The 22,468-nt window shown below is 35.4% G+C and overlaps 1 protein-coding gene and 1 long non-coding RNA gene across 8 annotated transcripts in view; both read left to right on the top strand.

The window, feature by feature from the left end:
• LOC149269904 (uncharacterized) overlaps positions 1–13,355 on the top strand; it is a 50,778-nt gene extending 37,423 nt beyond the window's left edge. The window contains exon 2 of the long non-coding RNA XR_016268951.1: positions 11,419–13,355. This is a non-coding gene — a long non-coding RNA (uncharacterized LOC149269904). The remainder of the gene's footprint in view (positions 1–11,418) is intronic.
• The window catches only part of lilli (AF4/FMR2 family member lilliputian), a 121,071-nt gene that overhangs the window by 63,437 nt on the left and 35,166 nt on the right, over positions 1–22,468 (top strand). The window lies entirely within an intron of this gene.

The raw sequence follows: 22,468 nt of genomic DNA, 5'->3' as shown, positions 1-22,468 counted from the left end.
CGTGTGTGCGAGGGGAGTTTTAGCTAATATCAATTAGCTTCCATGATTACTTCTAATGACATCGCGTGCCGTCGACTAGAAAATTTAACGAAGCTCATTTCATTCCCCCTCTCTCTCCGTAGAAAATGTGGCTGGACTAGCTAGCTATATTTCCTAGTTTTTATATTATCCATTTTCATTTTTCCAATAGCTGTAGTTCGAGGTTTTTCTTTATACTCTTTACTGGAGTAAGACAAAAGAATATATTGGTTTTGTATAAGGTGCATATTCATATTCCTAAGATGGTCTGAATGGGCTGGGAGAATTTCTACGCTATTGGAGCTGGAAGACTGTTATATAGAATTAATTAGCATAGTAAATTGTTTCCATTAAAACTAACCTATATGTAGTACAATGTTTTTCCCTTGGGCCACACAAATATAATCTGAATGTCACAAAACTTTAGTTTAAGGTTCTTAAATAGAATCAACATTATATAACTATATATATATATAGTAATCTAGTCAACTATCTCAAAATCAGAAGAACCTTTTATGATGAGATCGGAAAAATGGTGAAAACTATAACTACTACAGTTATATTGCGATCAGATCTCAATAGATAATAAGCATAATTAACGTAGGTAGATCTTGTATACACAAATATTTTAACTGTTTTCCCTATATCTATTTATCTACTACGTACTCACTCTATCTACTGCTACACATAGACCTATAGATAAGATGTTTCCCTCATTGTTCTGAGCCAAGTCCTTAAATATTACAGTTGAATTTAATTTAATCAGTATTACGAAGTCGTTTCCCCCCGCTCAGGCTTTAATTTGGATTTTTTTTGTTATTATTTTATTTTTAGTAAATACGTAAAAAATTGCATTTACTGCGCTAAGATTTTACTATTCTTCTTATTTTTATTTTTAACTATGTATTTTTGTTTGTTTTGTTTATATATTTTGTTGTTGTATTTTGTTTATAGCTTTTTATATTGCCTGCACGTTCGTTCGCTTGTTTGGTATTGTTGTTGTTAGTGGCCTTTGAATATCTGTGCTGAGTTTTATTTTTATTTGTATTTGTATTTTTTTTTGTGCCATTTTCATTAACGCTGCGACGCGTGTTTGACTTTGACCAATTGCTGTTTTTGTTGCTGTTATTATTAGTAGTTGGCCTGGCTTTTAGCCATAATTCATTTATCATTTCATTTGCTGCAAACCAAAGGAATTTCCTTTTGTTTCGTTTTTTATCTACATTGTTTATTACATAGCCATATTTTATGCGTCAAAAGTAGTCAGAGAAATTAACCAACTAGTCGAAGCAACTAGCTAAATACGAATATAAAATGCTCTAATAATGCAATAAATTTTATATATTTTAAATCATATTATGTATTTATTAAATTATATGTATGTATATGAAAAAAAAATGCATAAAAAAATAATAAATATTATTTTAGTTTATTATTAATTATAAACAAATAATAAAAAAAAAATAAAAAATAAAAAACATGAAAAAATATATATTATTAAATATATTTATTTAAAAATATAATACAAATGTATTTGTATATATTTAAATATATAAAAAATTAATTAATTAAAATAGAAAATTAAATTCAATTGTTACATTATTATACTCATTCACGAAAGTGAATCAGTATATTGGTTTTGTGCAATGTCCGTCTTGCTGTCCGTCCGTCTGTCCGTCTGTCCGTCTGTCCGTCTGTCCGTCCGTCCGTCTGTCCGTCTGTCCGTATGAACGCAATCTATTTCGGCGCTATTGAAGCTAGAGACTTAAAATTTGGAACACATACTCGTGTATATCTCCGATTTATAAAGTGTTAAAATTTTCCCGATCCGCCCACTAGGGGCGTGGCAAATCGGAAAATGCATTTTCCGATATACCAGAAATCATGTTTGTTGAAGAGCTAGAAAGCTGAAACTTGGTATGTAGGTCCGCGTTGACCACCCAAGATCACGAGCTATGGCGGATATATCTACGCCCATTGGGGGCGTGGCAAATCGGATAAAACTGTATCTCCTAAAGTTGTAAACCTAGAATGCTGAAATTTTGCACGTCAGCTAATGGTATGATTCTATAAAGTCTGAAGATAAATTATAAGTCTACGCCCGTTGGGGGCGTGGCAAATCGGACCTGAAGATATAGTGATTTTTTAAATTCTCCTATATTTTGGACACTATTGATGGCAGAGACCTCAAATTTTGTATATATACTCGGACTGATCACCCAAGACCAAAAAGTTTTGTCGGATATATGTCCGCCCACAGGGGGCGTGGCAAACCGCAAAAGTTTATATCTCCTAAAGTATAATAGCTAGAAGCTTCAAATTTGGATAGTTGAGTTACTGGTAGCCTCCTCTATCGATTCCCCAAAAATAATTTTTACGCCTCTTTAGGGGCGTGGCATATCGAAAAATACCCTGTAATTTTCACATTTTTTTAGGGTAAGCATTCAAACTTTGCAGTTAGGGTAACGTTATCTCTTTCTAAAAACTGACCAAAAATGAGGTGTCTACGCCCAGTTGGGGCGTGGCAAATCGGAAAAACCTGTATATTCTACAGTATTAGAACGAAACGTAACTACTAAATTGTTGATGGGATGTGAATGAGTATTCCGCAGTCGGTAACGCCCGACTGCAACGTTCTTACTTGTTCTCTTATATATTTTGTATTCATTAATATTTGCTTACTAGTTTCTATACAAATAATATAAAAGAGTGATAAATATTAGATATTTCTAAAATGCTATTAGAGATTATTAAATAACATAAATTAAAAACAAATATCTAGTGTATTTTGCCAGCCAGTCTCTTTTTAATTAATTGCATTTAATCGCACTTTTTTTTAGCTATAAAAAAATATAACAAAACGACGAACTGGTCATGAAATGAAATACAATTTTATTGGTATCATAAAAAGTAATTCGCATTATTTATCGCTGATGCATGCCTTTATATAAGGCATAATAAATTGTCCACTATAAGAGAAAGAGAAAAGTTGAACGAAATTGATTTATTTATGTAATATTTGCTTTTTATTTATAATTTATTTATTTCTTTTTATTTTTGCCATTTTCCCTATCAGCTTGTTAATCGGAACTAATTAAAAAAAAAGTAAAATAAAAAATACTTTTTTAGTGACTTAGAGGTCTGATAATTGACTAGAACTGGGCAGGCTTAGCCAAACAACTTGACATAGAGTTCAGTTTTTGTCATTTTATTTATTTTTGTCTATATATGTATATACATATATATTTTTTTAGCGAGTACTTGTTAACCTGTTGTCATTTATAATTTGTTTTGCACGTGCTCTTATATAGCTTTGAGGCGTGGCAAACCGGCTTTAGTTTTGTATTGTTAATTTGCTGAGCAAAAAAATTAAATGAGAATATGAAATGTATTTATATTTTAGCTTAATAAATATTTGTTTAGCTAAGTTCATCTGTGATTGGTCTAGCACTTAGCAACACTGGCTGGCACACAATGCTTGAGCTTTTCGCACACTAGACACTCGCGTGTCTGGCTCTCACACTTAACTGCATTAAATGAGGCGCATTACCAGCAGGCAGGGCTCATCAATTAAATTAAATCAAATGCATAAAGAACAACTGTAACAGCAACAAATTTGCCTGCCCATTTTTTGTTGGGCGACTAATTAAAATGCAGTGAAGCGCAACGCCGACTGCGACGGCAACGCAAACAGAATTCAAATGCATTTTAATATAAAATCAAAAACAAAGCAGCTCAACAACACAAGCAAATAGCCCAAAGCAATGCACACAATTTATTGAGGCACACACACAGACACAGACGTAAACACGACACACACACACGCACTATATGTTGCTGAAATGCCCATAAAAAAAACAAATTAAATATACATATATCTGTCTTTGAGCAAACAAAATGTGAAACAGTAATCAAAACCATTGCTATCTCACACGTCTTTCTCTCTCTCTCTCTCTTTCTCTCTCCCACGACATTCACGCACACATGCACGCCCCTTGCTCATAGCTCGCCTAATTAATTACTTGCTGCGCTCTTTGTAGTCGCTTCTTTTGCCGGGTCTCGTAGAATTATGCAAATAAAAAAAAAAAAGCTGTTTGAGCGCAATTTGTCCTTGAAATTTCGTATGCGAGCTGCGCCCGCGCTCTCTGCTCATTGCAGGTGGTGGTGGCTTGGCTACGCTAAGCCGCGGCTTAAAGAGAGTATCCAGCGTATGAACACGCCGCGTTGCGTTCCATTGCGCTCTCTTTTAGTAATGGTTTTTGCTTTTGTTCTTTTTTCGTTTCTTTGCGCTCTATGGCGCTCTCTTTTAATAATTGTTTCTGTTTTTCCCTGTACAACACTGAGTTGTATTGTGAGCGCTTTTGCTCTCTTTTAGTAATTGTTTTTGCTTCATTTTCTTGTTTTGCGTGCATTAATCGGTGAGTGCGCCGTTTGCTTAGAGAGCATGTTTGATTTTGATTGGCCGGTTCTCTTTTACTCGCTCCCTCTCACGGTTTCTGCCGGCAACAGAACAAGCAGACTTATGACGTGTGGACGTTTCTTCTTGAATTTGTGGTGTGGCGATTCTTTTGATGTCCAGCTGAGACGTGTTGCTAACTGTAGGATTTACTCAGTGAGAGCTCAAATGTACAGAGAGTGGGAGAGAGCAAATTATGAATAATGAGTAATTGAATTTTTAATTGAATAATTGATGGATTGCTGTATTAGTTTCTTTAAGTTTAAATTCAACGTGAAATAAATGCAATTTAATTAGTTCTTTGCGACATTGTATTACAAAGTGATTTATATTGTTATCGATAGTCAGCATTATCGATAGCAAGCTTGTACTCATTTGAATGAAGTAATTAAATTGTATATGTGCATTAAAATGAGCTGCAATTAGTTGAACATGTTAAAACAGAACTCGTAACGCTGCCCACTTTACCAATTTAACTCTACTCAGGGGATGTTCCAGAGCAAAAGGAAAAAAAAAAAGAAAATTGTGGCATAAAATTGGCGAGCATCACGCGGCTAAAACTGTTGTATGTGTGTTTGTGTGTGTGCAGAGGCCTTGTGGTTAGCTGTGGGCGTGGCGACAATTGTGGGCGGTTTAATGACTACCAGCCACATGTGTGTGTGTGGGTGTGTGAATGTGTGTGTATTTGCATGGTTTTTAGCCTTAAGCACCGGACATGGCCACGCATTTTTGCGTGTGTCGCTTTTCAGGGACAACCAACACTGCTGCTGTGCTATGTGGCATGTGGCATGTGTCCAGTTGGCAATGGAATGACCAGCAGCGTGTGTCCTGCCATCGAGCCACCGAGCTATTGCCACTGCCACTGCCACAGCCGCTGCTGGCGCTGCTTACTACATGCTATATGCTACGTGTTGCATGAAATGCCGTCAGTAGTCGCTTTAATTGCCACACGCATGACAGTTTTTAGACGGCGACGCCTCCATCTCTCACATGTTGCACACTTCTTTTTTTTTGCTGCATGAATTTGTGGGAGCAGGAGGCGTGGTAGCAGCAGCAGCAGCAGCAGCAGCGCCAGCGGGCGGGCAGCTTAACTGATTGGGTGGTTGGTTGGCTGGTCATTTAATGCTGCCAATGTTTTTTATGGCTTAAACAGAACTACGCTAATTGTCTGAGTTGCGGTTGCTTTGGCAGCTGTTGCTTGGATATTCGGCTGCAAGCAGAAATCAAAGTTTTTAATGGCGATGAATCAAATGAATCATCGCATTACAAACTAGACTAAAATGTTGTCAGCTAAACACTTTTTGTAGCTCTTGAAATTCCTATTTCTGAAACTGAAGTCCTTAAGCTATTGCTGCAAATTATTTTCAGCTTGCTGCAAATTGTTTGCATCGTGTGTACCTAGCTTTAGATATTTTTCTTCTCAACCAACTAAATGTCGAAAATATCTGGTTGTTACTTAAATGAGAATTCTTAAGGCAATAGTAATAGTAATTGTTAAATTATACAAAAATATTAAATTGAGATATTAAACACCTTCTCAAATCTCCACAAATTTCTAGAAAAAACTTTTAAAAATTTATAAATTCCTATTTTTACAATCGAATTTATTAAAAACTTGATAAAACTTGAACTTGACTTTATAATTACAATTTAAATAAATATCATATTAATATATACCTTAAATTGTTGGAATATTGCTTAAATAATTTCAAGCACATGCAAATATTGAAAATTTCTGAATTGATTATTTCCCAAAATATCAGTATGTATATAAATAATAGATGAATGAAATTTTTATTTATTCAGCTATATTTAATTATACTGTCATTACCGATAGACGCGTAAATTATTCTCTCGGGGCATTCAACCTTTTTGGGGCAAGTACAAATAAAAATAGCTAAAAATATATATATACATATGTATATTTTTACTTCTTAACTGTTTTAAAAGGGAGCAATAAACTCTAATTGAGTTTGTCTGTGTCTGGGTGCGCGTCTGTGTGTGTGTGTTTGACACGCAACAGTAGAGGTATTCGATTAATGAATATGCAGCCGTAAAAAAACAGCCGCCATCTAACAGTATTAATAATAAACTCATCTAGAAGTATAATATATATTCCAATCAAAGATCAATTATTCATTGCACACGCCCACAACAAAGTGTCTTAATATAGAACTCAATGGAAACAGAGTTAAAAGAAACAAAAATCCCCCTAACTTAAAGATATTTGCTCAACTTCGCTTTACTTGCTTCTCAAGCATTTTGCCAATATTTGTTTGTGTGCCGTTTAGTTTTTTGTTATTTATTTTCTCCTTTTTTTTTGGTTTATTGTTTTGTTTCTTGTTTAGTTTATCGGCAACAAATGCGTTTCACTTTTTTAATCGCTCAAACGCGATCGCTCTTAATCGCACGTCACCGGCATCGTATACGTAATCAACGCCCCGTTGCAAACTCTTGACAGGCGCGCGTCAAACTCATTTGACAATCAATAGGTGGGCAATAACAACAAGAGCATTGACAAATAGCGAAATAAATATATAAAAATAAGAAAACAACAACAAACATGCGCTGTGTGCATAACAGGCATAACAGAGTGTCATAGTCCCATCCCACTCGCACTCCCACTGCTACCTACGTCTAGCCTAGCGGCCAGTGTCACAGCGACGTCGACGTCGTCGTCTTCTGCTTTGCCCCATTGCTACACACTTAACATTTACTTTGACTTGCTGTTGTTGTTGTCTGCGTTTTATTTGCACTCTTTGCTGTTATTGTAGCTGTTGTTGTTGTTGTTTATTGGCTTTGCGTCAGCCATCGCCGTGTGCTCACTCTCTCGCTCTCTAGTGACTACGTGTGTGTGTGTGCGTTTGCATTTGCTGCTGAGCGCGCTTTGAGTTCCACTTTGTCGTTTTTTTTTTTGCTTTGCGCTCTCGTTCTACTTATTGGCTTACATTTTAAATGTAAATTGCTGGCCTGCCCCCATCCATCCATATAGTCTATTATCTCCCTTAGCTGACTTAATTAATTTTTGTGTGCATAAATAAAAATGAATTTTTATTGTGATAATCTCCCTCTCTCCCCCACTGCCTCGCACTCTTTTGTATTCGATTTGTGTCAAATAATATTAATACGATCTATCTCTTTCTATCTTTACAGGTGAGTGCTATTGATTGAATCTATGAATTTAATGGAAATGTTGTATGAACGCATTGTACTTGGAATTCATATTAGGAATTATTTACATTCCTCTCTTTGTTTTTGGGGGTAAGTCAATATTAAGGAGACTGCTATTATAGACAATTTCTGGGAATTACTGGAATGTTCAAGAAATGAATTATTTGTGAATGTAGATGTTTGAATAGGGAAAATGAATAGAACATATTTTATAAGAAAAAGGGTTATGGAGGTTATGCTGAAGCAATTTGTATTCATCGCAACTTGTCTTAAAATCTTATATACAGATTCATTGAAATTAAAAAAAATCTCTTTAAACGATATTTTTATATAATGCATTTTTTAGTTATCATTCGAGCAAAAGGGAACTATTGATTGATCTAAACAAAATTGTGTTAAGATACATATGAGAATAAACTGATAGAAAATTGTTAAAATTCTACAATAAAAAATGTTTTTAATAATTATAATAAATTTGATCTGATTACTGCCTACTATTGCTATGCTATAGACAAAAGAAAAAAAAAACAAAAAAAAAAAAAAAACAAAAAATCAAAAAAACAAAAGGCCTTTGCTGATGGCCAGGCAAAAAAAAAAAAAAAAAAAAAAAAAAAGGATTAAAAACCAAACCAGCGACAGGTAAAAATATGACAAAACAGCAAAACTGACATATGCCAACAAAAGGCAAATAGGCAAGGTGGCTAGCAAGTGGGAAAGAGAGAGTGGGTGGGTGGGTAATAGCGGGGCTGCACAGGGAAAGCAAACCAACTGTATAGAGTGCATTAAACTGCGTCAAGTCAAACACACACAAATACACACTCATGCACACACACAAATAAATGGAATTGAGAGGGGATAACAGAGCAACGGCAGCTGTAGCGCTGAGGGCAGCAACGGCTGTTTGTCTCTGCGTGTGTGTGTGTGTGTGTGGGACAGCAAAGTCGAGTAGCTTTTGCATTGCACGAGAGCAGATGACGCTGACGTCGCCGTCGACAGCGGCAACAAAATCCAATCCGGTGGCGGATTTGCAAAGAGCTGCAGCTACATGCCAAATAACACAAACAAACACGTGCGCTCTACCCAAGTTCGCTTGATATTCGCACACACACACTGATACACACACACATTCACACTCACATGCTTACTCACTGACAAGAGTTGAAAAACAATAATAAATCTCAGCAGCGGCGCAAAAATCATAAAAAAAAGAAGAAACTTAACAAAGGCAGTCGACGCAGGCCCATAAAAATCACAAAAAAGGAACGAATAAAATAAGAAGAATAAAACGAGCACAAGCAAAAAAGAAATAAAATAAGAAAAGAGAAAAAAAAACAAGCAAATACATGCATATAAAATAAAATAGTCGACAACGGTTGCTGTTGCTGCTGCTGCTGCTGCTGCTTACTGCTCGCCACTCTCTTTCTCTCTCTTGCGCTCGCCCAACTCAACAATCGAAACGTATCGAAATGAATCGAAGAGCAGCCAAGCATTGTGTAAAGAGCAGCAGGAGCGGCAGATAACAAGGCGAGGCGCAAGATGAGAAGCCAGTTAAGCAAAGCGCGAGACGCGCAATATCGATATTTTTTTTCTTCTGATTTTTCGTGTTTTATTTTAATTTTCATTCTGTTTTGTGTTTTTGTTGTTACTGTCTGTCGAAGCATAGTTGAAAATGCAAAAGTACAGGCACACACACACACACACACATGCAAGCGGAGAGAGCTTCTGAGTGCATGTAATAATCATAAAATACTGTAGTAAAACTGACAGCAGAAGAGCGAATGAAAAAGAAAGAGAGGGAGAGGGGAATAGCGAGCGCGAGCTACAAATTGCAAGCAAGAATGGAGTAAGTAAGGATAGTCTTTGCAGAAGTCTTATTAAGAGAATAACTTATGATTGGCATATCCAGTGTAGCTCTTAGACATCTGATTCCACACTACGACTTTAACTACCTAATCCGCTTATCGCTATATAACCAACTAGTTTCGATCAGACTCAGCTGTTGCCATTGAATTTATACAAATACACAAATCAAATCTATCTATATATTCTTATATATATGTATATATGTAGAATTGTGCAACCTTTACCACAATCGTTAAGTTGATAGTTTCATAAAAGTTGATTTTTTCGCAACTGTTTTTTTTTTTTTTTTTGTTGCTGAATATACACAGTTTTTCTGCAAGTGCAAAAATGTTGGTCGTGGCGCTGGCATTCCGTTAGGAAATCCGCATAAAAACTGTGGAAAGTGGGCAGAGATGAGGCGGCACTTTGAAAATTTACAAAATAAAGAGAAGGGGAGAGTGTGAAGGAGCGATAGAGAGGGAGAGAGAGAGAGAAGAAAGAGGAACAATTGCAGTCAGAGCAGGCACACATACACACAGAAACATAGCTGCATGTCTGTGTGTGTGTGTGTGTGTGTGTGAGTGTAGATATGACCCAACTCATTTAGTACACACCAACTGCAACAACAACAACAACGTGAGTTTTGTCATTACATCGCGCAGAAAAGTCCAGTCATTTTAAAGGTTCTCATGACAGAGAGAGGGAGATGGAGAGAGCGGGATAACGGATCTTTTGTTGGCTATTGCAATTATGACCTGTTTTTGTGTTTGTATTGCTTATGGCTGTTTAGCTGGGCGTGTCAATTAAAGAACTTACCTGTTCCCTTTGGTCGAGCTTATGCAAAAGTTGGCTTTTTCATGAGCTCGATTAATGGACTGAAATGGCCTTTGCATAAAACAGAAACGAAAATAAAAACAGCAAATGTAATTGTTATGATAATGTGTGGACATAAGAGAGAATGGTTGAAAGTTGGCTAAATCTGTGAAGAATATACTGTAAATAGGTGAGATTTGATAGACTCGGTATATGAGTAAAAGATAAATGTGAAAAATGTAAAAAATATATGAAATATGTATAAGAAATATATAATAATGAAATATATTTACATATACATAAACAAAAAAATTGAAATATATTAATAAATAAGAATATAAATATATTCAAATATGTATAGTGAAAAATAAAAATAAAAATTTAAGTATAACATATACATATCTAACAATATGAATATATATCAATATTAAAAAATACATACGTTTATTCAAAACCCCAAAATATATAGAAGAAATCCTAAAACAAAAAACAAAGATATATTATTTAAGGATATTTTATTTAGAAATATCCATAGAGACTAAGAACGTATGGTTAAGAAACAATAGAAACATATTTCACATAGCTAGAAACTATTTCAAATTTAGTACCTCAACAACTCAGTGGCTAAAGTATGATCTAGTTTTATACTTCACTGCTGGATTGACCCTAAAAAGTATGCTAGGAAAAGTGAACTATTGAATTCTATGGCTTGACGTCTGGAAAGAGTTGAGAAATATGTTTTATAGGAATGTTTTTTTTTTTTTTTTTATATTTTTTTTTTATATTTTTTTTTTTTTACAAATTCAATAAATATGAACGTTTCTTAAAAATAAAATACAGTAGGTTCCCGATAGTTTGAAATGGTTTTTTTTTACACAGAAATTCAAATTATCGATAATTATGGAGAACGAATTTCTTTCAAGGGAATCGAATTTGATCATTTATCGCGATTTTCGATACGATTTATCGAGACTCGACGGTATATATTTTTTTAACATGAGTTTTATTAGAAAATAATATACAATTATATACAAAAAAAAAAAAACAAATTGCATTATATAATTTAAATATATTTATATTTGATATATCAAGAGATACTTTATATTCCTTTGTTACAGTTGCCAACCATAGATCATAAACTCAATCATTAACAATTGTGGAAATTCGAATAGTGATTATTTAATGCCACTAATCAAGCTGACATTTGTCACCTGTAACTAATCGCTAAAGCTAATGCAAAATCAATAAGAAATAATTAATTTATGGGCGCATTTGCAGTTGGAATGCAAAATCAAATTTCGTATGCAGCAATTAAATCAAGTGAAATTGTCATCGATAAGGCGCTGACAGCTGCCCAACGAATTTCCGCAGTGTATTTAACATCACTTTAATTCTCATCGCCATGCCATGCCACGCCCACAATCAACGTTGCATCCGCCCCTGTAGCAGTTGGCGCGCTTGTTGAATGTAATGCAAACAATTCTCGATTACAATATGAAAATCGGGCAATGAAAAAGGAGCTGCTGTCTCTCTCTCTCTCTCTCTCTCTCTCTCTCTCTCTCTCTCTCTCTGTGTATGTGTGTGTGTGGAAATAGGAAATGTATAGAAAAAAAATTGAAAAAAAAGAAACGTAAGCGAGAATATAATGAAAGAAAATAGCACAGAGTGAGTGACTAAAGCGAACGAAATGAAAAATACAAAATGGCGGCTTTAAATGTGCAGAAAAATAGAAGAAGAAGCGAAAGAAACTTTGAAAACTTTTGAAAACTGGATATCGCAATTTAAAAGTAAGTAGAGCATAGTTAACTCACAGCTGCGGCAATGGAAAACTTTCGATAAAAATAAAAGGAGGGGGAAAAAACCGTTTTCTGGTTCTCTCATGCTCTTTAATTAGAGTTATGGATTGAATTAATTTCAGTTAAATGTAAAGTAGGAAATAAAACACGTTTTACGTGTAAAAATTTACAATTGGGTATATTTCCATGGAAGAAGAGATAAAACAAAAACAAAAACATTAAAACGACACACGAGTTTTAAAGAAAAAGATATTTATCTAGGATTTCATTTTATTACATTTTAATGCTTGTTTTTATTAGAGACTTAAGCCACGCCTGTCTAGACTTTTAATCTAAGCATTACAAGTTGAATTAAATTTTTTTAAATTTTTATTTGAAGATGTGACACGAGTGTCTTAAACATAAATTTTATAAAATATTTCTTTTATAAGAAATTCATTATGCCCTGATTTTCCATTTTCAATAGGTTCAAGGTATAAAAATATAAATAAATTAAAATATTTAGATATTCAGACGAATATGTAGTTGATAAAGTCTCTGTTAAATTTGTAAAGAAGATGAAAAAAAATATATAACAATATACTTTAATTGGATATAAATATAATATAATAATATGTAATAAAATAAATATAATATAATATATTTTAATTGGTTATAAATATTGAGCAGCAAGAGCTTTTGATAAAGTGCATGTTGAATTTGCAATGCAGATGAAAAAAAGCGATTGATATTAAATAAATAATAATCAATAAAATTTGTTCGCTTTGTTTCTTCTAGTTTAATCAATAAATTAAAAAACCAATATACCCTGATTTCCCATTGAAAATGGGGTCAGGGTATAAAAAAAAAAACGAAGTCGTTATTCGCAACTTGTCTAACATTATAAATTAATTAATAAATAAATTAAATATTAGTCTCAAAGTGCTTGATATCTGCCTTCCATATCAAACTTGATTTTGTAACAAAAGCAAGCTAAAGAATTTATTGAAATATTCATGAGCATATTAAAGCGCAATGAATTTAGTTAAATACAGTAAAATTTCATGCTCAAGGCCAAACAAAAGTCGAGCAAATATTCAAACTTTAACGCTGCAAATCAAAACTCAGCTGCGAATGATAAAGTGCATGTTAAATATGCAATGAAGCGGCAAATGCGAATCTAATATGAGCCAAATAAAGTTCAGACAACTTGGCAAACATAAACAAACAAAAAAAAAAAAAAAAAAAATAGAAAAAAAAAACCTTGAAACGGAAGTCAACTACCAAAAAATGCAACACTTTTTAAGTGACTTTTTGACAAGAGCCAGAAGTGTGAATACGGCGGAGGGGCAGGAGGGGCACATATTCTATATACCATTTTTTTCTCAGTTTTTGTTTTTGGCCTGTGTCAGCAGTTGGTTCTCTGTGTGTGCGTGTGTGTGTGTGTGACAATGTTTTGTTCAACGCTGCGTATGCGTGATGTTGCATTACGCATACGCCGCATGTGCCGTAAATTGTGCACTTTACCCCTCATGTTGGACATTTGATAATTGCGCACAGTTATGTATGTTTTCTGCAGTTGTCGCTGTCATTGTTGCTGTTGTTGTTGTTGTTGTTGTTGTTGTTGCTAGAAGTAGTCGCCCTGTCGTTGTCCACAGCATGGTCAACTTGTCATACTAATTTCATGGGCTACCCAGTCTCAGTCCCGCTGGCGCATTCACATGTCCAGCGCGTCTGTCCGAGTGTCTGGGCCAGCCTTTTGTCTCTGGACCCGGGCAGTTAAGGCGTAGTTGGTTAGTAAGCATTTCAGCTAGGGTATATGGCCTGGTTAAGGGTATGTCCGTTCGACCAAGTTGAGTTCAGCTCGGGGACTTGTGTACGCACTTTGTGGCATTGTTTGTTGGTCAGCTGCCAGGCAGGCAGGCCGGACAGTGCCTGCAGCTTGTGACTGCCTCACTGCCTCGCTTGTCGTGCATGTGTCTGTGTGTGTGTGTGAGTATGTGTGTGGCCTGCCAAAGCAGCTTCCAAGTGACTGAACACACTCATACTCCTACTCCCACTCCTATTTCTACTCCTACTCTGCTGCACATTGATCGGCCACAAAGTGTGCTAGACAGTTTTGTTCGGTTTTTTCGGTTAGCCGCCATTTTGAGTAACATACTAACTGATATGTATATATATAGATATACATATATATATATATATATATACGATTTCGATGCCAAAGCCATTTCGATACGTTGACGTATGTTGTTGCCCTCTTTTGGCCGGGTGCCTAGTTTCGGCTTTAGTTCATTGCTAAAGTTAACTTCGAACTTATCGCAAACTATTTAATTAGCTCGCCTTTGGCAATGGAAAGCTACAGCGGATTATGTAAGTCTCATTCAAATTGAGAATACTTTGTGATTTAGTTTTGTTATTGATGTATATTGCTTTAATAGGAGTATGCTTGGATTTACTGTTATAATATAAATATATATTATACATATATATTTATCAAAGAGCTAAAATAGGTTTCAATTTAATTTCGGAATTTACGATTGTTTAATTAATATGAATTATGTCTTATGATCTTTCTAAGGCTAAAAGTTAATAGGTTATAGACAAAGGATACTAGTAGTATAATATAACATAATATAATATATTATAATTTATAATATGTTTATCGATCAATAATATTACTTATTCTTCAATTGACTGGCAATTTATGTTATGATATCGACTTTGCCTATCGATAACTTATGATAAATTCCTTTCTTCATTCAACTACACTTTTAGGGCTGTAATTGTTCCATGTCTCCATTCTTTGATCACCATATGATTATTCAGAGGCTTGATATATAATCGTCTTCTCTTCTTTAACTGATTATTATACAACCCTGTACGAATTTCTCTCTCACGGAATAAGAATTAGAAAATATAAGTCAGAGAGTAAGAAGCTATATAAGCTCTTAGCTTGACACAAATACTACAACCATAGGAGACAATCAGGAGTTGGGATAGTTAGAGAACAGATTCTGATATGAATAAATCACACTATATACCTATATGCATGTCTGAAGTTTTGTATATTAACTGATATAGTTAGATATTTTTTCATAATTAGTTATATTGCTATATCATAAAATCATAGTTTAACATTATAATATAATGCATAATATTAATCAAATCAACCAACTGTCTATAATATCTACAATATTTCGCACAATAACAATCTGAAGTAGATCAACTATCCAGCTTTCATCGATCTATCCATCTACCTTATCCGCTTGACTTGCATTCTGTCTATTTTTTCTGCCAATTTCAATCTTGTAATAAACGGCATCAATCATCAATGAGCTCAGATATAAGGCCCGGGGCTCAGTAAATCACTCAGTTGAATGATATATTGCCACGCCCTCTCTCTCTCTCTCGCTCTCTCTCGCTCTCTTTGCCCCTCGCTGAACAGCTGTTGCAGTGCGTGAACAGCAAGAGAAAAAGCGCTAAAACAAACGGAACTAGAGAAGTAAAGACAGAAAGGAAAATTGCCAAAGGCAGCGCCACAATGCCAAATGCGAACTCTAAACGGCCTAAAGCTTAACGTTACCTGAAGGTCTTTACCCAGAGGTCCTTTGGTCACAATTTTTTGTTGTTTTGCTTTTGGGGCTTTTTTTTCTGTTTGCAATTTTTTATCGTCAACAAGATTTATGCGGCTTTGTGTCATAATTCTAACGCTCTTTTTTCGCTCTCTCTCTCTCCCTCTCTCTCTCTCTCTCTCTCTCTCTCACTCTCTCTCTCTCTCTCGTCTCTCTGGGCTGGTGTAAACTTATGTCCGAGTAGGATGGGGCTAAAGGACTTGGCCGAATAGAGAGAGTGAGCGGAGACTTTCAGTTAAAACTCCCTCATGTCATTTGTCCACTCAGCTTGTTGTTGTTGTTGTTGTTGTTTCTTAGGGTTCAAGCGTGTATTACATTGGGGCTACATTGGGGCTTTTAAAAATTTGTGCTGTTTTCTTTTTGCGCTCTGCTATGGCCCACTGTTGTTGTTGTTGGCTTTTGGCTTTATGCCACGTAAATATATGGCTCGATGCAGTCTCACACACAGGGAGACAATAAGAGAAGTGTGAGAAAGAGAGAGAGAGAGAGAGAAAGAGGGAGTGAGAGAGAGAGAGAGAGCGAATATGGAAGCGCGTGCAGGTGGAATTTCATGCCCATCTCCTTAGTTTTATTAGACGTCTTTAGCTCGTAAATATATCGTTGTGTGTGCGTGTGTGTGTGTGTTTTGGCCATTAAATGCGTTCCATGTGTGGCTGTTTCCTCAGCTGGATTAGCTCTAGCAGTCAGAGCATTTCTAATCCTGAAATTTACTTGCTCGCAGCTTAAATAGTTATTAACTTGGCTAACATGCGCTTTCAAGTGCAATTGTCCTTGGCCGAAGGCTGTGCTCCTTTTTACCAATATTTCTACTACTTTTGCTCAACCTGCTGTTTTTGTTAACTACTTTTTTGACTTTTTTCCTACTTACATTCAAATAATACTTCGACATTTGAGCTACCATGTGCATATACTCCTATTATAGATATTGCTACTACTTTTGCCAATACTACTACCATCACTACTTTGTACTACTACTACTATTAACACATCGCATTGCTACTACTATTACTACTGCTATTAATTTTACTGTTACTGCTCTTACTGTTTTGTATTGCTGCTACTATTACTGCTACTATACTACTACTACTGCTATTACTATTACTTCTCTATACTGGTACTACTATTACTACTACTAAATTGCGATTTTGTACTGTTATTATTTTTACTTCGCTACTGCTCTTGCTATTTTATACTGCTATTAATATTACTGTTTTGTACTGCTACTACTATTACTACTTCACCTGCTACTACTATTACTACTTTGTGCTGCTACTACTATTACTACTTTGTGCTGCTACTACTATTACTACTTTGTGCTGCTACTACTGTCATTGCTATTACTGCTGCTAATTAGCACTACTACTACTACTAATTAGTACTACTATTACTACTACTGCTGCCACTATTACTTCTTGGTACTATTACTATTACTACTACTACTACTTTTGTGATTTTGTACTGCTACTATTATTACTATTTTGTTTTGCTACTACTATTACTACTTCCACTGCTACTACTATTACTATTTTGTACTGCTACTCTTTTACTACCACTCCTATTACCACTTTTACTTCTATTACTAGTAATATTACGCCTACTAATATTACGCCTACAACATCTACTACCATTGACTTTACTACCTTTTCATCTTTATCATCCTTATAGCATTTCCCCAAATTAACAGTCCACAACTGGTCCGTGGAAAAACTATTTCAGCTTCTTTTTCATCCCATTTACTGCCACAACTCTTGCCCCCACTCAGGCAGAGGGAAGAAGAGAGAGAGAGAGAGGGAGTACATTGCTCAAATTTTGTGGGTGCTACTCCTTCCTCATTGCATGCCACAAAATTTGGCTTGCCACAATCACATTTTCATTTCTGAGATCTTCATGATTACCTAATAAATATTCCGAAGCATACTTGAGTTTATTTTCTTTGTTCTACTCCTCCCCACACACACAAACACACACAAAGTCTCTCACACACACATACACATAATTTTTTGTGTTTTTGGCATTTTCCGTTTGGAATTTTTCCATATGTGGCTAAAGCAGTCCGCAATGCCACGTGTTTAGCTATAAAGCCCCACTCGTCCGTTTATCCACTTTCTCTTGCTCTTTCTCTTGCTTTTGCTCTTCCTCTGCTCAAAGCTGTCTCTCTGTCAAATGGCCAAAGCCCCAAAATCTTTTCCCTTTGGTCGAATGCCAAACAGCTCAATATTCGCACTCGGAAATGTTGCTTGAATCGAGAGTGAGAGATGGAGAGAGGGAGAAAGAGATAGAGAGATAGAGAGAGGCACGGAGAGTGTAAAGGAAAGAGTGAGATATATAGCCACGACTGAGCTGGCAATTATAACAATCCTCACATGCACACACACGCACACACATGCACACACTTATACAGCTTTAACACATTTAGCGACAAAATTTCATCAAAATCTGTCACGTTCGTTGCGCCAAAACCTACAAGACATATGAATATATATATATACATACATAAATGCCCATATATATCTATATTTATATGTAGATATGTCCAATAAAACACGCACACACGCACACCCACACAGCTAACCCGCTTGGATGCTGTCGCTCAGTTTTGTTCTGCACATTAATTTTGACAAAAACAATTTCATTTAACGACATTTCCGGCAGGGTGCCGACTGACAAGCGAAAGAGACGGTGTGCCCCCCTCCCCGCCCTCTCTCTGCACCCCCTTTATAAGAGACAAAGTGTGTGGAGTGCAGAGAGTGAGTGCGAGAGAGATAGAGCATAGTCAGCCAGTCAGTCAGTCCCCTTTGCCCTCTCGCTGTCTGCCGCTGACACATTCACGGCTTGCCAACGAGTTAACCAGGCGCAAAACTGTTTAAGTATGTGAACAACAGCAACAGCAACAACAACAACAATTGCAACAATAACAACAACAATGAGATAACAAGTTTTTAGCAGCTAGCGAGCAGCTGGTCAATGCATTTCATTGTGAATTGCTGCGGGCCACGCCTTTTCTTTTTGGCCAACTGAACGAGCACTGGCGCTGGGCCATGCCTTGGCTTGCCCCGTGTCAGCCCGCCCAAGCATTGGGGCGTCGCGTCTGGCTTGTGAATTCCCTGCAATTATTGTTGTTGTTATTGTTGTTGCTACCCTTTCGGCCCAGTTGATGATTGTGTTGTCATTTGGGCCACACTTCCAGACGCTGCCTCTTAACTTAATTTTGGTTCTTTTTGTTCTTGGCTTTTGTTTTTGTTTCTGTCTTCGTCTGCATTGTTCGCTGAGTATATAAATGGGTGTTACGTGTGGTGATAATGTATACATATATGTAAGTGTGTGTGTGTGTGTGTATTTGTGTTTTGGCTTGCTGAAGAGATGTTGCTTAGGCTCTATACTAGACACATTAGCATAAGTGGAACAACTATTGTTAACACACACTTTAGTTGGGCAAATGTGATTTGAAAAGCATGGCAAGAGCACCATATTTATAAGGAAGTAAATAATATGAAACGTAGAGTAAATGAAATATATAGAAATGGATAGGTATATGGGTAGGTATACATAGGACACCATTTAGGGATACCAATTTATAAGGGATATATATGGGGTACTATTTAATGGATCTTGTATGATCATATATAAGAGATCTTATAGGATCCACTGCATAAAGTCTAATATTTAAGATCAATTATAAGTATTTCAGCTCATAGAATTGATTTTAAATAGTTGATTCTATATAGTTAATACTATATACAATATATTTTTTTATATATAGCTGACAGATATACATATATTTGATCATATATCGTACAGTTTATCTGAATCCCTATTCAAAAATTTGAAACTTAAAACACGAATGAATTTTTGAAACGAATCACGTTCTGTAATTTTTCATTTATTTATTATTATTGTTTCTGATTCCTTTTATTAATTTAATTATTTTTTTTTATATTTTATAACTTAAAAATATTATTATTATTATTTTTTTTTTTTTTAATGAAACTTGCAAAAATTTATTGGTATTTGTTGACTTGTTTATAAATATCAATACATTTTTTAGGCTCTTCAATAATTTTTTTTTTTTCGATTAATAAATTTAACGCATTTCTACAAAATCAATTTCAAATTTATAATAAATTTCAGTTTTATAATTATTAAAGTATATTATTGAATATGAAATATGATGAGCTTGGATTGATTAAGTTAGTGTATTTACAACTCTATTAACTTGATCAGTATGTATTTCGTATATATACATTTATATATACAGTCGACTCTCGTTATTTCGAAATATTCTTATTGCTATTAATGAAAATATTACGAATTATTGAATGTTTGAAATATTAAAGAGATTCTGTACCTCTGGGGACCTCGAGATAATTTTGAATCAATGAGAGGCTCGAGATATCGCAGGTTTTAAATAATGAGAGTCCACTGTATATCTATATAATCCCTATTTGCTCTTTAAAACAAATCTTCAATATATAGTTCGCGGTATTTCATAGTCGCGTTCACTCTTAGTTGTTTTTATACCCTGAACCCATTGAAAATGGGAAATCAGGGTATAATGGTTTTGTGAAAAAGTATGTAACGGGCAGAAGGAGGCGTGGCAGACCCCACAAAGTATATATATTCTTGATCAGCGTGAGGAGCTGAGTCGATATAGCCCTGTCCGTCTGTCCGTCCGTCCGTCCGTCCGTCCGTCCGTATGAGTGCGTCGATCTCAGAAGTTATAAGAGCTAGAGAGCTGAAATTTGGCATGCATACTCGTGTGTACCATACGCAGTACGAGTTTGCTTTATTTTTTCGATAAATCGTCCGATAAGTTTTTTATCGAGAATAATCGAAAAATTGATTTGGTTTTTTTAGCCTAATTTGAACATTTTTAGACCTGTAGTCTTCAAATTTGTGTTGTATATAAAGTTAATCGATGCAAAGATTTTGTAATTTACAGATATTTGATACCACGCCCCCTTCTCCCCCAATTTGTAAAAAACGCATTTCAAGTACTAAAGACTTGTGCTTTGGAATGTACACATATATTTAGCATATGATTATACTCTGAAAGTTTCATTAAGATCATATGTTTACAAAAGAAATTATTCGACAAATAAATTCTCATAATATTGCCCACACTGCAGCGCAGACCAAGCGCAGTCGCTGCTTACTGCGCAGTTAGCAGAGCGCAGGCTTATGCGTGCGTGTGGATGCATGTGTATGTATGTGTGCATAAAAGAAGTGCAGAATGATTAGAATATCAGATTAGAGGGTTCAGGGTATCTCCTAGTCGAGCAGTCTCGACTAGAGCTTTCTTACTTGTTTGTTGTTGTTGTTGTTTTTGTATTTTTCCAGCAACATTGTAAATTGCTTTTCCTTAATGTTGACTTGCGCACTCTTGTTGTACATTTGCCATATTTGAAATTCCCATTGTGTAGTGCCTGTTGATTGTTGTTGTTGTTGTTGTTGTTGTCGCTTGGCTTCTGGTTGCTGCTGCTGTTGCTGCTGGCAGTTGCTGCAGTTGTTGTTGTTGTTGTAACGGGAAGTTGCGTCTAACACGCACGTACGGCCATTGCCATTGCCCATGACAGCCAATCCTCCGGCACTGACACGCCCCATCCACTCCCCGCCCTACACACACACACACACACACACACACACACACACACAGAGTCAGTGCAAATACTGGCAGTTCACTCAATATGCCAGTCAGTCAGTTCACAAGGCGAGACGATGGAGCTAGACGTACGAATTCTCGACTAGGAGAACTTGATGGTGTGTGTGTGTGTGTGTGTGTGTGTGCAGACATTTGGCAAAATGATTTTCATATTTTGTGTTAGCCAGTTATGCTCACACACAATGAGTGCGTCTCTCTCTCTCTCTCTCTCTCTCTCTCTCTCTCTCTCTGTGAGTGTGTGTGTACATCGCTTCATCTATTCAAATTAATGAGGCGTGTCTCACTTATGTTTATGCTCTCATTTTTGTGTGCCGCTCGCAATTTGGCATTAGGTTTTCCACATTTGTTGTTGTTGTTGTTATTGTAATTTATTAGTATTATTACTGCTGTTGTTGTTGTTATTGGTATATGTCAGACAGCTTGCCCAGCTTGGCCACGCCCCCAAACAAATGTAGCCAGTGTTTACATAATCCAGCTTAAATAATTAGTTAATTGTTTACAATGTTTAGTTGTTGTTACTGTTGTTGTTGCTGTAAATAGTATTTCAGCTAATTGCATTTGTTGACCGATTTTAAATATATTATTGCCATTGTTCAATGAGCATTGATAAATGTGCGAGTGTGTGTGTGTTTGAGAGATTACCTAAAGTGAAAGTGAGAGAATTTGTAAATGGATTCAATGGACGGACGGGCAGAGGAAAAGGGATGAGAGAAGCAGCTGAAAGGCCTAGTCAAATAGCACTGATATATTTAAATCTATTTATGAAGTTTTCATATTATACATTGTCTATGAATGTATTTATAATATTAATTATTAGCAATTCGATAAATATTCCATTGAATATTTGTTAATTTCGTAAAAATGCTAGCTTATTCACATATTTCTTCGATATTTTCAACTGAACTTCAATTTAAAGAATTTTATAAAATTGCAGTCGGAATTCAAAATATAAACAAAAATCCAAATTTTATAAAATATAATTAAAATGAAACGCACAAATTTGAATAACATAATAATCTATTGAATTAATTTCATTGGTGAAAATCATGGGAAGTAGTTATCGATTATTTGAAATACTTTTAAGGTAAACTGTATAGAC

The sequence above is a fragment of the Drosophila arizonae genome, chromosome 3 (genome assembly GCF_054131065.1).
Source record: "Drosophila arizonae isolate 15081-1271.41 chromosome 3, UAZ_ARI_1.0, whole genome shotgun sequence".
In the NCBI taxonomy this organism is placed as follows: Eukaryota; Metazoa; Arthropoda; class Insecta; order Diptera; family Drosophilidae; genus Drosophila; species Drosophila arizonae.
The sequence above is the reverse complement of the archived record's forward strand: the minus strand, read 5'-3'. Positions and strand labels throughout refer to the sequence as shown.